The following is a 14,480-nucleotide window of genomic DNA, read 5'->3' as shown; positions in this document are numbered from 1 at the left end:
TTATAGGACTAAAGAGTAAGGAAGTTTAGAAACTTTTCTTGTATAATTCCAAATTGAAATCCAGAATCCTTATGTTTTGAATGGGGAATTCAGAGGGAGGGAGGGAGGGAGAGAGAGAGAGAGAGAGAGAGAGAGAGAGAGAGAGAGAGAGAGAGATATATATATATATATATATATATATATATATATATATATATATATATACATACAAACATACATATTTATATTGTTATACCTGTGTAGTGGTTATATACACATATGTATATATATGCATATATATATGCATATATATGCTTTTCTGAGTATTTTTTCTGTATGATTTCTTGAAATATATTGAGTTTTTTTATATTATTCTGCCTTTCAGGAAGATTTATTATTCTTAGATTATTTCTTCATATCCCAGCTTCAAGTTCATTATTCTTGTTTTGACCTTGGTTTTTTTTTGTTTGTTTTGTTTGTTTTTGTTTTTGTTTTTGTTTTTTTATTGAGGAGCAATGAGGGTTAAATAGCTTGCCCAAGGTCACACAGTTAGTAAGTTTCAGTTGTCTAAGGCTGAATCTGAATTTAGGTCCTCCTGAATCCAGGGCCTGTGTTTTATCCCCTGTGCCACCTAGCTGCCCCTTTGACCATGATTTTTTTAAAAAATCTGATGACATTGCTTTTCATTCTGCCTCTGCATTTTTGCATTTCAGTTCTCTTGTCTGTTGTTACAAAGAGTATCTCTTTTGTTCTTTTTTGTTCTAAATTGCCTCCTCTCTTACTCTGATTTCTGGGTTTTTTAAAAAATTCATTTAATTTCTTTTTTAAGTTCATGGTTAGGTGGCAGAGTGGATAGAGTGAGGGCCTGGAGTAAAAAATACCTTAGTTCAAATCCTACCCTAGATACTTAATAGTTGTGTGAACCTAGGCAAATCACAACCTCTGCCTGCCTCATTTTTCTCCACTGTAAAATGGTGACAAAATAGGGAGGGGGGTGGGGTTTGAGGATGAAATGAGATAATATTGTAAAACACTTAGGACGGTGCCTGGCTCAATACTTGTTTCTATCCTTCTTTCCTTCTGAACCATTCTGGATATTCTTAGAATCATTCTATTGCCCTTTTAGGGAGGCTTACAGAATTTATTGTAGTACCTTCACTTTTGGGGGCAGAATTTTGCCAGTTTCCTTTCTTGTAAGTTATGTGAAGAGATGGCTCTTATCTTTAAATAATTATTCATTTCTCCTTTGTCAATTGTCTGTTTTTGTCACTCTTCTGATTTTTTTTTTGTATTCTTGCTGTATATAATGTTTTTTATGGCTGATCTTTTCCTTTCTGAGAGCCTAGGACCATTGTGCCCCATGTCAGTCCTTGATGCCTGTTCTATATTCTCCTACTTTTTTGGGGGGGGGTGAGGCAATTGAGGTTAAGTGACTTATCCAGGGTCACACAGCTAGTAAGTGTTAAGTTTCTGAGGCTGGATTTGAACTCAGGTCCTCCTGAATCCAGGGTCGGTGCCACCTAGCTGCCCCCTGTTCTATATTCTCTAGAGGTGTCTCTGGGGTGTTTAGGGAGGACTGCCACCTCTGGTGTGAGAGCTTGCTGAGCCCTTTTCAGGGCTGCTCAAACACCTTTGGTGTTGACCTCATCTATCCAACTCTCATCTATGGTTCCAAAAAGCTGTAATATCTGCTGCAGACACAGTCTGCTAAACCTTCTCAGCAGATGGGCTAAAACAGATTAAGGGTAACCACCGGACCTGAAATCCCTCAGTGATTTAGAGGGATGTCAGCCCCCAAGCATGTGAAGACTTCACCTGGTGGAATGGGCAGATGAGAATAATTTGTTCCAATGTTTTGTTTCTAAATTTTTATTATTATTCTAGCCCCCCCCCCCGCCATTTAATTATTGTCAAATGTTTGTGTGTAAAATATAATCTTTCCTCTGGTTACATTTAGCCAAATGGCATTTCTTTAAGACAGATCTCATACTGAGTAGAATTGAAAGTGCTTGCAAATTCAGTCCAACTACCCTGAAATGATGGGAAATTGGGAAAGGACAGCCATGTAAAGATGACAAAAGCAGGTGCTACGGAGCTCTTGGACATCAGAGACACCAAAGTCGTCTGCTGTACCCCAGACCATTGCCAGTGGTCTTGACTTTTTTCTTTCTACTGGACTTTGAGGACTCTGGAGGAGAGAGTGAGACTGATGACTTTACACAACTCTGCCTCACTTAAATCCAATTCATCTGCAAGTCAAGACATCACTCATGATGTTAATGGTCCTCTTCAAAAACAAAAGACAAACAACATATTCTCTTGAGTTCTATATTCGCTAGATCACTAGGATATTGCTGCAGGAATACTCTAAGAGGTTATTGTAATCGGGCCTATTTTCCACCCTTATCAGTCTCTCTCTTGAATACTTTTCCCCTTCTCTCTGAAACTTGACTTTCTTAAAACGTATGCTGAAGAAATTGGTCATGAAAGGGTTGAAGAAGCACCCTCTAGGACACCTAAATGGGGGATGCTCCAACAAGCCTTTGCAACTGAGGCTCTTCTCCACTTTTCACTCTCTTCACCTTGTTGCCCATGTCTTTCTGTGCTATATTAAAAAGTTTTACAAGCATTTTACTGCTACACTCCTTCCTTAAAATCTTGTGCCCCGGTCTCAACACTCCTCCATAATTGCCTCATTTCTTTCTGGTCAGGCCTTAGGGCCACTCTGATCCATGGGCTTCAAATCTGTCATTTAGCACACTACTAATCTGTTAACTTGAATTGTCGTATGTTTAAAATGGAAACAGCCACAAGGGATCGAAAAATGTAGGGCTGCCCTAAGCTAGTGTGGTCACGAGTAATGGAAAGTGAGGGACAAGAGAAGCAGGTGTTTCAAGGCCTTACCCTACTCTGACAGTGGCAAACCTGCCCCCCTCCCCTCCATTGCTAACCTGTTAACTCCATGAGGAACACAAAGCTGCCTGGGTCATCATAGTCTTGGGGGAAGAAGAAACATATACCATGCATATATATGTATGTGTATCTGTGTGTACACACACACACACATACATATATGCATGGTATATACACTTGTATGCACATATATACATATATAGTGCATATTATATTAATATAATAATTAATATAATGATATGTTATCTATTAATATGATGGTATTATATATTAGTATGATGACATTATATATGTTAAGATGTACAGTGTATATGTGTATGTACAATGTATATATACATACTTACCTCTGCATACATGTGTGTATTTACCATACATAACAAAAGCTTCTTGAGGGGTAGCGACTCGATTTTTGTACTCGTATCCCCAGGAACTGTAAATAAATGTTTGTTGAAGTAAACTGTCTTGAATTCAGATCCTAATTCCAGTATTTAAGTGATTTAAGTTATTTTATGTCTTTAGGTCTCAACTTCTTCATCTGAGTTATGGCAGGAAAGGAGGTGGTACTTGATGACCACTATGGTGCCTTCCAGTTTTAAGATTCTTTGACCTCTGCATGATTCTTAGGGTATCCCTATGATCCTCAGATTTGAGAAAGACTATGCTTTCACAATATCCCATCATGCATTGGAAAGATGGAGAGGGCTTAAATGGGAGAATAGGATAGGGGTAGACATATTCAGTGAGGAGGCATTCTATTCAAAATTTAATTTTTAAAAATTCTCTTTTTAAAAAAATAGATGATCTTTATCACTAGGCCCTGTAAGACTTGGGACTTCGAGTCACTTACCAATTCAATGACCATTCTCTTTTCTTTCTTTCCTTTTTTTGTTTTAATTTTTGTGAGGCAATGAGGGTTAAATGACTTGCCCAGGGTCACACAGCTAGTAAGTGTCAAGTGTCTGAGGCCAGATTTGAACTCAGGTCCTCCTGAATCCAGGGCCAGTGCTTTATCCACTGTGCTACCTGGCTGCCCCCCTCAATTACCATTTTCTTTTCTTTTCTTTTTTTTTTTGGTGAGGCAATTGGGGTTAAGTGACTTGCCTAGGGTCACACAGCTAGTTAAGTGTTAAGTGTCTGAGGCCGGATTTGAACTCAGGTCCTCTTGAATCTAGGGCCGGTGCTCTATCCACTGCGCCACCTAGCTGCCCCTCAATTACCATTTTCAATAAATATATCATCACAGATATATTCTGCTTAATTTTTTGTCCCCCCCAAAATAATTTCATTAAAAATCTCTATAAAAATATTTTAACCAGGAGAATATTTGTTTTCCTTAATTTCTCCCTCCTAACTAATTTCTCCCTTAATCCAGCATTCCCGGAAGTGAATTCTCAAAATGATTTCTCTTCTTACTGTGGTTTGAGGAAAACAAAACAAAAAAAAAGCATCAAGGTAAAGGCAAAAAAAAAACCCAATTAATTTCTCCCCCCAGTGTGACTAAGAAGCCAATAAAGATCAGGAAGAGGAGGAGAAAAAGGAGGAGGAAGAGAAGGAAAAGAAAAAAAAGAGAAAAAGAAAAAAAAGGATGAGGAATGGAAAGGGAAGAGAGAGCTGGTTCTTTAGAGAGACCTCAGGGCAGATCCTTTTATTTACTGTTTAGGAGGATTAACTTTCCTGGATTAAAGGTCTGTTTAGACCATTCACAAATCAAGCCTCACATCTGGAACTGGGCTTTTCCTTTCTCTCCCTCCCCAGACCCAATTCAGAAGTATTCATTAATGAATCCAGTGTATTTATAGTTGCCATCCTTTCGGTTAGAAATGATAAGCTGGATTCAGTGCACCCTAGGGGGCAGCTGCTGATTTTAAGGGAGGTTGAGTATTTTCACTTGCATATTCTCCTTTAGACAGTGATAGTTTCAGTTTGAAACTAGAACATGGTAGCCAGGAGACCTGCTTTTTTCTGTGGTTTCCCTTGCTTCCCCATGTCTTTCCTTTTTTCAGGACTTCACACTCAAGAAGGTCTTTGTGAGTTGCCATGACTAAAAAGAAGATTTAAAATTTCTTCATTTGGTGGCCAACTTGGTGAAGAACTTTTTTGAGTTTCACAAGGCTGGTCCTAGTTAAATCATAATTCATGGGGCCCTGGGGCAGCTAGGTGGCGCAGTGGATAGAGCACCGGCCCTGGAGTCAGGAGTACCTGAGTTCAAATCCAGCCTCAGACACTTAACACTTACTAGCTGTGTGACCCTGGGCAAGTCACTTAACCCCAATTGCCTCACTAAAAAAAAAAAAAAAAAAAAATAATTCATGGGGCCCTGGACCATACCCCAAACTGCTCTAATTGATAGGACCTATTGGTACTTATATTATTTTGGTGTTGCCTTCAAAAAATACAGTGTCAACTTGAAGCCAAAGTATTACTATGGAGACTCTCTCTCTCTCTCTCTCTCTCTCTCTCTCTCTCTCTCTCTCTCTCTCTCTCTCTCCTCTCAAGACTTCAATCTTCTATTTTCTAAGAATACTTTAAAAAATTCACAACTGTTGAAATAATAAATCAAAGCTCTGTTTGTTGTTGACATATTTTATTTTTGTCTCCTTCCCGTCATCCTTCCTTTCTCCCTTCTTTCCTCTTTTCCTCCTTTTCTTCCTTTCTCTCCCACTCTCCGTTCCTTCTTCCTTCCTTCCTTCCTTCCTCCTTTCCTTGTTTGTTTCCTTCCTTCCTTCCTTTTTATTTGTTTTCTGAGTCTCTGTTCTAGGAACTTAGAGATAAAAATTATAAAATCATATTTTGCTATTTTTCTACTTGGGTTTTTGCCAGCTTAGTAGGAATGATATCTTAAATTATATATGCTAAAGCATTTTCTGCCTTTTAACAAAGATCTCCCAACATTTATGAACAATTATTATGTTCAGTGTGCCATGCTAGGTCCTAGGGATATAAAGATGAAATAAGACACAATCTCTCTCTTTGAGGAGCTTACAATATAATAAGGACAATATAAGCATAGTAAATATATCTCTCTGTGCTCACTATCCCAGAGCCAGGGTGCTACGTGTCCCCTCAGGGTTCTATGGATACTCTTGAGTGAGGGTATCTCTTATTTAATGCTATTAAATCCAGCATCTATTCGGACCACAGAATGTTTATGGATGCTCCAGAGTCTTTCCAAGATACTTCCATTACAGGTCATTGTGCTTCTTCAAGAAACTGGTTGCCCAGCCTCTTCTAGGCAAGGCATTGCATCCAGAGAAGATACTGATGCATTTTGTACAGGCTCAGAAGGATTGGGCTGATTGACCAGTCCCCCATCAATACATAAAGGAGGTAGAAAATAAAAATTCCCCTTCCCCATATGAGGGTAGGGCTGAGCTAGCAACAGATAGGCATTGAGGAAGAGAGAATTTGGGGCTTATAACTTACAAAAAAGTATGATATACTAGATGTGTGACCTTGGGCAAGTCACTTAACCCTCATTGCCCGCCAAAAAAAAGTATGATATAAGGGAGAATATTATAAGAGAACCAGAAAAATCTAGGTGCTATTAGAAGTTTTGGAATAAAGACCTTTTCTAGCTACAGTGGTTAAAGCAGGAGAGGGCATGGTGACAGTCGGGGATAGCAAGTGATAGTTTGGCTGAACCCTGGATATGGACGTACTAGACCTGAGTTTGAGTTCTGGGTCAACTCAGCATTAGCCTCTCAGAACCTCCATTGACTCATTGATAAGATGGGGATAATAATATTGTTGACAACTTTATCAAAACTGCTCTAAGCAAAATGTTTTGTAAACCATAAAGTATTATGCAAATGGAAGCTATTATAATTCATTGATGTGGAGCAGTATGGGTTAGGATTGGAAAGATATGTTGAATACAGATTATGGGAGAGACATGAATGTGAGGAAAAGATATTTATACCTATTTTATTCAGTAAACAATGAGGAAACACTGAAGATTTTTATGCAGAGTGATTGAATGAGAAATTAATCATCTTCATTAAGAAAATGTCAGTAGCAGGGCAGCTAGGTGGCACAGTGGATAGAGCACTGGCTTTGGATTCAGGAGGACATGAGTTCAAATCTGACCTCAGACGCTTGACACTTACTGGCTGTGTGACCCTGAGCAAGTCACTTAACCCTCATTGCCCTGCCCCCCCCCAAAAAAAAAGAAAGAAAAAGGAAAAAAAAGAAAATATCAGTAGTGGTATAATTCAAGAGGTAGTGGAAAGAGAGAGGCCAGTTTGTAGGCTATTACAAACATCCAGGTATCTGAGAAATCAGTGGTGCCATATATAGGAATAGAGTCATGTGTAGTCTGCTGCACAAACTGAATAATTCAAGAAGGCTTTTTCAATATCCTCTTCTAGATCCTTCTCTCCTCTCTTGATCTATTCTGATATGGCCAAAATGTTACTTAGCAGAGGAATAGTTGGGAAGGGTGGTTATACCATATTCACCCTACAATGATTCTAAAACAGGAACAACACTACAAATGATTTAATTATGACCATACCTAAAGGCAGAAGGAAAAGAATGACTTCTCCATGATGATCTTATCTAAGGCAACTGTGAATCTTTGAAGTTAAATCTTGGCTACATCTATGGACTCTGACATTTGGATTTATAAGAATTGGCCTAGGGGCAGCTATGTGGTGCAGTGGATAGAGCACCGGCCCTGGAGTCAGGAGGACCTGAGTTCAAATCCGACCTCAGACACTTAACACTTACTAGCTGTGTGACCCTGGGCAAGTCACTTAACCCCAATTGCCTCACTAAAAAACAAAATAAACAAACAAAAAAACAGAAAAAAAAAAGAATTGGCCTATACTATCATCTTGATTAGTGTAGGTGATGAATCTGGGTAGGTCAGCATCTTTAAAACACACTTTAATGCCTAAAATATTTAAGTTGTTGATATTAAATCAATGGCATCTCAATACCTATAATAATGACAATAATAAATATGTTAACTATCTCAGACGGTTGTGAGCTAAGTGCTCTAAAGCTATTGTGTTATACAAACATGTGTTATTCCTAGGGAAGGGGTGAAGAGCCTTCAAAACATATCATAGAATTATAGATTTAAAGCTGGAAGGGAAGAGATGTCAGAAACCATCTAGGCCAACTCACTCTTTTTTTTTTTAGGCAATGGGGGTTAAGTGACTTGCCCAGGGTCACACAGCTAGTAAGTGTCAAGTGTCTGAGGCCGGATTTGAACTCAGGTACTCCTGAATCCAGGGCCAACGCTTTAACCACTGCGCCATCTAGCTGCCCCCAACCCACTCATTTTAAAGATGAAGAAAATGAAGCTCAGAGAGGGGGTAAGTGATAAGAGACAGGATTGTAATTCCTCTGAATCCAAATCCAATATTCTTTCCACTGTGCCATATTTGTTTCAAGGTAGCTCTTAACCCCCTCAGCCCTAACTTGTTGTTACCTTAGTCTCCCAATCCAAGAAAGGGGAGTTCATAATATTTTCTACCTCCCTCACTGAATAATAACAATGTTGTTGTTGAGTTGTTTTTCCAGTCTTATCTGACTCTTCCTGACACCATTTAGGGTTTTCTTGGCAAAGACACTAGAGTGGTTTGCCATTTCCTTCTCCAGTTCATTTCACAGATGAGGAAATTGAGGCAAACCAGGATTAAGTAAGCATTTTCCCAGGGTCACACATTCTTCCTGACTCCAAGCCCAGTAGTATTCTAGCCACTGCACCACCCAGCTGCCTCTGATGCAGGGGATATGCTGGAATCCCCTCATATATGCTCTCCTAGAGAACCACTGTCAAATTGTCAGTGTAACTAGCTGTGTGAGCCTGGGCAAGTCACTTAACCCTCATCGCCCTGCCAAAAAAAAAATGTCAGTGTGAGCATTTACCTGAGAAAAGACTTCCGAACATGGCTTGACTTATTGTTTTGCTGATTATCTAGACTTAAGAAACTGATGGAGAAAATGTTAATAAACATTAAGCTTAAAATGTGTCCTGTGTACTTTTCCCCTTCTTTTTTTTTTGGTTGGGGGGGGGGGGGTCCTGTTGTTAAACATTTACCAGCATACCCCTTATGGTAAACCACCTTAGCAGTGAGTTCTCCTATACCCGCAGAGTCTGATGCTTTAAAACCTGGTCTCTCATTAATCACTGACATTTCCCTTGAAGAAAAAGACAGCATGATTTCTTGCACACGGCAATCATTTCTTTCTCTCAATAAAGACAGTAATCTGGGGAATGGCAATTATCTCTGCAGAATTACCAACCTTGCAGCAAGCATCATCTACAGTCTGAAATTACATAGTATTCATTTGTAGCTATTTTAATGTCTGTCCTCCTCTCCCCTCCCCCACCCCAACTCTCCAGATTTTGATTAATCCTGGATAATAACTTCCTTATTTTTAGCAGGCTGTTGCTGCTACAATATTTGAGGATCATAATAACGACTTCCACAGGTTCAGCTGGAACTCAGCCACCACCCATTTAATTTCTCTAGCCAGCCTCATAGCTTTTGTCTCCACCAACAAAGAGGAATTGGCGGGGACTGGCAGATGCTCCCCTGCTGATTTGGTGAATTGGTTGGCTAGTCTCAGCGGGATTGTATTATTCCTATTATGCCAAGGGAATATCAAACACCAATTTGCTGAGGGTGTGTGTACCTGTAGGTGTTTGTCTTGGGCTCCTATACACAAAGTAACACTGTGATGTTCAGGAATGAATAGAAGGATGGATGTATAACAAAGTAATTATTCTGTTGTGTGTTAGACTTCCCCTACTCTTTGTAGTTCATTTCCAAACAGAAAGGATAATAACTTGTGTCTACCTGACAAGAAGCAACATTATTTATTGGCAATAGAGCTGACCTCAGTCTCAGAAAGAACAGGATTCAAATCACCTTGCTGGTATGTGGGACTGGTACTGTGCCAATTCACTTAACTTCTCAGTAGCCAGTCAACTTTGTAGAACTATAAATTACAAAGTACTTGCAGATCCACCTTGGAAGAGGAAGTTTTCCTACCCAGAGTCCTATGCTTTACACCAGTGGTGTTAAAATAAATAGAAATGGATCCCTGCAGGCCACAGATTGAAAACCAATATCATCTAGGTTACACTGAATTTTTATGTTTTATTAAACATTTCCCAATTGCATTTTAATCTTGTTTAGCCCGCTCTTGAGTTTTTCAGATAACAGTTGGGCAGGGATTCTGCTCTATACCATTGGAATTGCAAGTCCAGATGAAAAGAAGAAAATAAAAATGACATGTGACTTCAAGGTTTACAAAGACCTTTCCCTGAATACTTCCTGGTGTGGGTTTAAATTCAACTTTTGAGGTTTATGATCAAGGCACAAATTCTTAGCAAAACTGCAAAGGAGGCTGCTATCTCACTTCCCTTTCTGGGTCCCTTTTCCTGTTCTTATTGTCACCTACTGAATTTAGGCTTCCCTATGACCACTCAAGACTCACTCCCCCAACTTTACGAGTTTTCTTTCAATTAGGTATTTAAAAGGCAGGTGCCTGATGGAAGTAATTTGCACTAAGGCATGCATTCATTCATTCATTCAACAGGCATTTCTAAGCATACCTAGGTACCTGGTAGTCTTCTAGTTAGGAGTGATACAAAAACTAAACAAAAAAAAATATATATGGAGATAGTCCCCTCTCAGGAAACTGACAGTTGGTGTGTTGGGGGTGGGAGGAAAGACAAAATGCACACAGATAAACAAATATAAAATATAAATATCTTGACCACACTCCTTGCAGATGTCACTAATGAGATCAAGTCACTGGAAATGGATGCCTGTGAGTTCAGGTAAAAAATTCTCATTATCTTGCCTTTGTGAGGGAAGGTGATTATGGGAGTAACAAGAGTGGGAGGCAGGGAAACAGAAGTAGAAGAGCTACCACTATGAGGAACTGATGGAAAGCTAAAAGCTACCAGCGCTCCCAATATAGAGAGGAAGTATGCAAGGCCCATGTCCAGGGTAGGATATGTCTGTATATTACTATAAGCCATTCAGCTGGAGACCAAGGCTGGTGATTTTCATTTCCCTATCTGTCCTGAGTGTGGAGAGTATTCCCTTTGAACCTGATGCATCTCTTAATGCCTGGGGAATATTTCCCTTATGTATTTAAAAGTTTGCCTTGTTTCTCAAGCTACTTATTGTGGTGAAGCTGCCAGCTTACTGAATTCAGCTAACTGTGGATGTTATTGTTTGAATTTAACATTGTTTGGAAATGACTGGGGAGAGGAGAGAAACTTAAAACAGCTATATCTGTTACAGTGAGATTCTAGCTGAGGGCTCTGAGCCAAAGGAAAGAGTTATTGATTCTCTTTTGCAACTTCACAGAACAATATATACATATATATTATGTATATATGTGTGTATCTATACATCTCTTATATAAATTGCTTACCTCTATATCAATTGCTATTAATTGCATACTTGTTTTTCAGGTTATATGCTAAATATGCATTGCTTCACTGTAATTCAAACAATCAGTAAACACTTATTAAGCACCTACTATGTGCCTGGCACTGTAATAAACTCTGGGAATGCAAAAAGAGGCAAAAGATAATCCCTAACTTTAATACATGTATATAATATACAATATATATAACAACAGACTACATAGAGAGAATATATATAACAGATCATATATATAAAAGATAATCCCTAACTTCAACACATATATACATATATATGCACATAAATACAATATACTATATATATATACATATATCTCAATATATATTGTTCTGTGAAGTTGTTATATATACATTGATATATACATACACACGCACGCGCGCACACACACACACACACACGCACACACTCTATATTCACTAGGGTTTCTCTGGGCATACAAAACACGTTGCCCACAATTCGTAAAACTAAATACTGGATTTGAGTCAGGCATCCACCACTACCCATAACATGTTTTGAAAGTGAATTACTCCCTAGAGGAAAGGAGTTGAAGGAGTAGTTGGAGTAAAAGTTACATCCTGGGGGAGAAGTGGGCTAACTCACAAAAAAAAGTGTGTGTGGGGTGAAGTGGGGTGGGGAAAAAAGAGAGTGAAGGGATTAACAGCTCTGCCTACCTGCTCACTAGCCTATAAACAAATATCAATGCACTGAACCTTGTCTGAAGATTTTTTAAAATTTTCTTTTCTCTACTTCAGAGATGTTGACCAATAATCTATTTCCTCCCTTTATTTATTTTAAACAGATCTTCCTGAATCACTCATTCTGAAAACAACTTTAATTTATTTTCTTTTACTTCATTTTTTCCTTGATACTTTTCAATTTTAGGTTGAATTTAGCTTGGTTTTTACTATTTTGGTGAAGAATTGTTTTTTATCATTTTGGTACATAATTCTAAAAACAGTCTTGTTACCTTTTTAAAACAGCTTGTTGTGTTTTTTTAAAAAAATCTGCTTCTATTTTTTACTTTCTTTTGTTTTGGTTTTATTTTTGGTTTCTATTTTTCCCCAGTCCCCTAAGGGTATTTTCCTCTATTATACTCAATCTGCTGAATACCTATGATGAATATAAAAGTCTGGTTTTCAGTTCTACTAATATTATAATAATTATGTGTTTATTTGAAACTATATGTCTGTACCAGTAATGCTGAATTAAATGCTATGGCTTACCTCTATATCAACTGCTATTAATTGCATACTTGTTTTTCAGTTTATATGCTAAATATGCATTGCTTCGCTGTAATTCAATCAATCAGCAAACACTTATTAAGCACCTGCTATGTGCCTAGTACTGTAATAAACTCTGGGAATACAAAAAGAGGCAAAAGATAATCCCTAACTTCAAGGAGCTCACAATCTAATTGGTGAGAGATCATGTAAACAAATATATACAAAAAATCTATATACAAGATAAAGAGGAAATAAAATAGAGAAGGCACTAGGGTTAAGAGGAGTTGGGATTATATTGGACCATTGCCTTGCTGAAAATAACCACATGCTTCCCAGCAGATCATCTTACACTATTGCTGTTATTTTGTATACAGTGCATTTCACTCTGCTTCAGAAAATGGCAACCCAGCTACAGAGAAAGAAGTGATAGTACCTGAAAATAGATGGAAACACATTTTTTTTCTTTTCTTTTTTTTATCTTTTTTGGTGAAGCAATTGGGGTTGGGTGGCTTGCCCGGGGTCATGCGGCTGGTGGGTGTTGGGTGTCTGGGGCCAGATTTGGGCTCGGGTGCTGCTGGTTCCAGGGTCAGTGCTCTATCTGCTGCACCACCTAGCTGCCCCTGGAAACACTTTTTTTTTAAATTTTTTTCTCTTTGACAATTCCTCAGTCTGAAGTTTTGGGAGTTTTTTGACTATTTTCTCTCACAACCTAGCTAATGTGGGAATGTTTTCCATGACTACTCATGTATAACTTATTTTGAAATGCTTGAGTTCTAGTGGGTGGGGGGTGGGAATGGAGGAGGAAGAGAAGTTGGAACAATTTTTTTTAAAAATTGATGTTAAAATTTGTTTTTACATATATTTTGGAAAATAAAATTCTATTCAAAAAGAAAAAAAAAGAGGAGTTGGGAAAGGCTTCCTGTAAAAGATGGGAATGTAGTTGGCACAGGAAGCCAGGGAAGTCTTAATCTGTTTGATCACTCAAAAATTCCTGGTACAATTACATTAAGATATAAGATCTGAGGATAGACTTGCAAATCCTCCTTTGAGATAAAAGAGTTCTACAGGGAGTTTGCACCCTTAATTAGAAAAGAGGGAAATTCTGCAAGGGAATGGAGAGGCATGCTTAGAACATCATTAGAAGACTCCTATGCAAATTATATTGAGTCTAGATTATTATCAGAGACCAATATCTCATCTTCTAGTGAGACAGAAGCAATATCTTACCTATAAGACACTCAGAAATCATATTACTTTTATCAGTAATGGTAGACCTACCTGTGAATGTGTCCAGGACTAGACTTCTTGTATTGATCAGACAAGTGCCACTTGTTTGAAGGATGAAAACTAGAGCTCTCCTATTAAAGGAGAAGCTGCCCTTGGGAGCTGTATTGAAGTTGATCCTTTACTCCTGGAGTTGGAGAAGCAAGCATTGCCTATGGAATAACTAAGGGATATATAATAAGTGCAACTGGCAACCTTTTTGAGTACAGATTCAAGTTTTCATGGGGAAGTCCTCTGGGGTGCTTGGATCATTCTTGTGACAGACTTACTATAGGTCTGAAATATAATTAAGACTAGAGGTGAGAATCATGTTGCTAGATCATCTTAGTGGAGAAGCAAGCATTCAGGCTGGTGCAGGGCTGAAAGGTGAAGCAGCCTAACATCACATGGCAGAATTTGTTGGGTATTATTGACAATTTGTTAAGAACTAGGCTTTGATTGCTAAGCTACTTTATGTCCTTGATTAGACATGAATGATTGAAGAGAGACAGAAACAGGGGGGCAAGAAAGGCTGGCTAATTTTTTAAAAACCTACAAAGCCATTGGGAGATCACTAAACAAGTGCGAACAAATTTGCAAAGACTTGGGTAGTTGCCTCACGCAGGCATTGGTATTGGCCTATGTGGATCCAGACAAGCCTTTTGTCCTGCCCACAAATGCC

Source organism: Dromiciops gliroides, chromosome 5 (genome assembly GCF_019393635.1).
Source record: "Dromiciops gliroides isolate mDroGli1 chromosome 5, mDroGli1.pri, whole genome shotgun sequence".
In the NCBI taxonomy this organism is placed as follows: Eukaryota; Metazoa; Chordata; class Mammalia; order Microbiotheria; family Microbiotheriidae; genus Dromiciops; species Dromiciops gliroides.
This window is presented reverse-complemented; position numbering follows the sequence as displayed.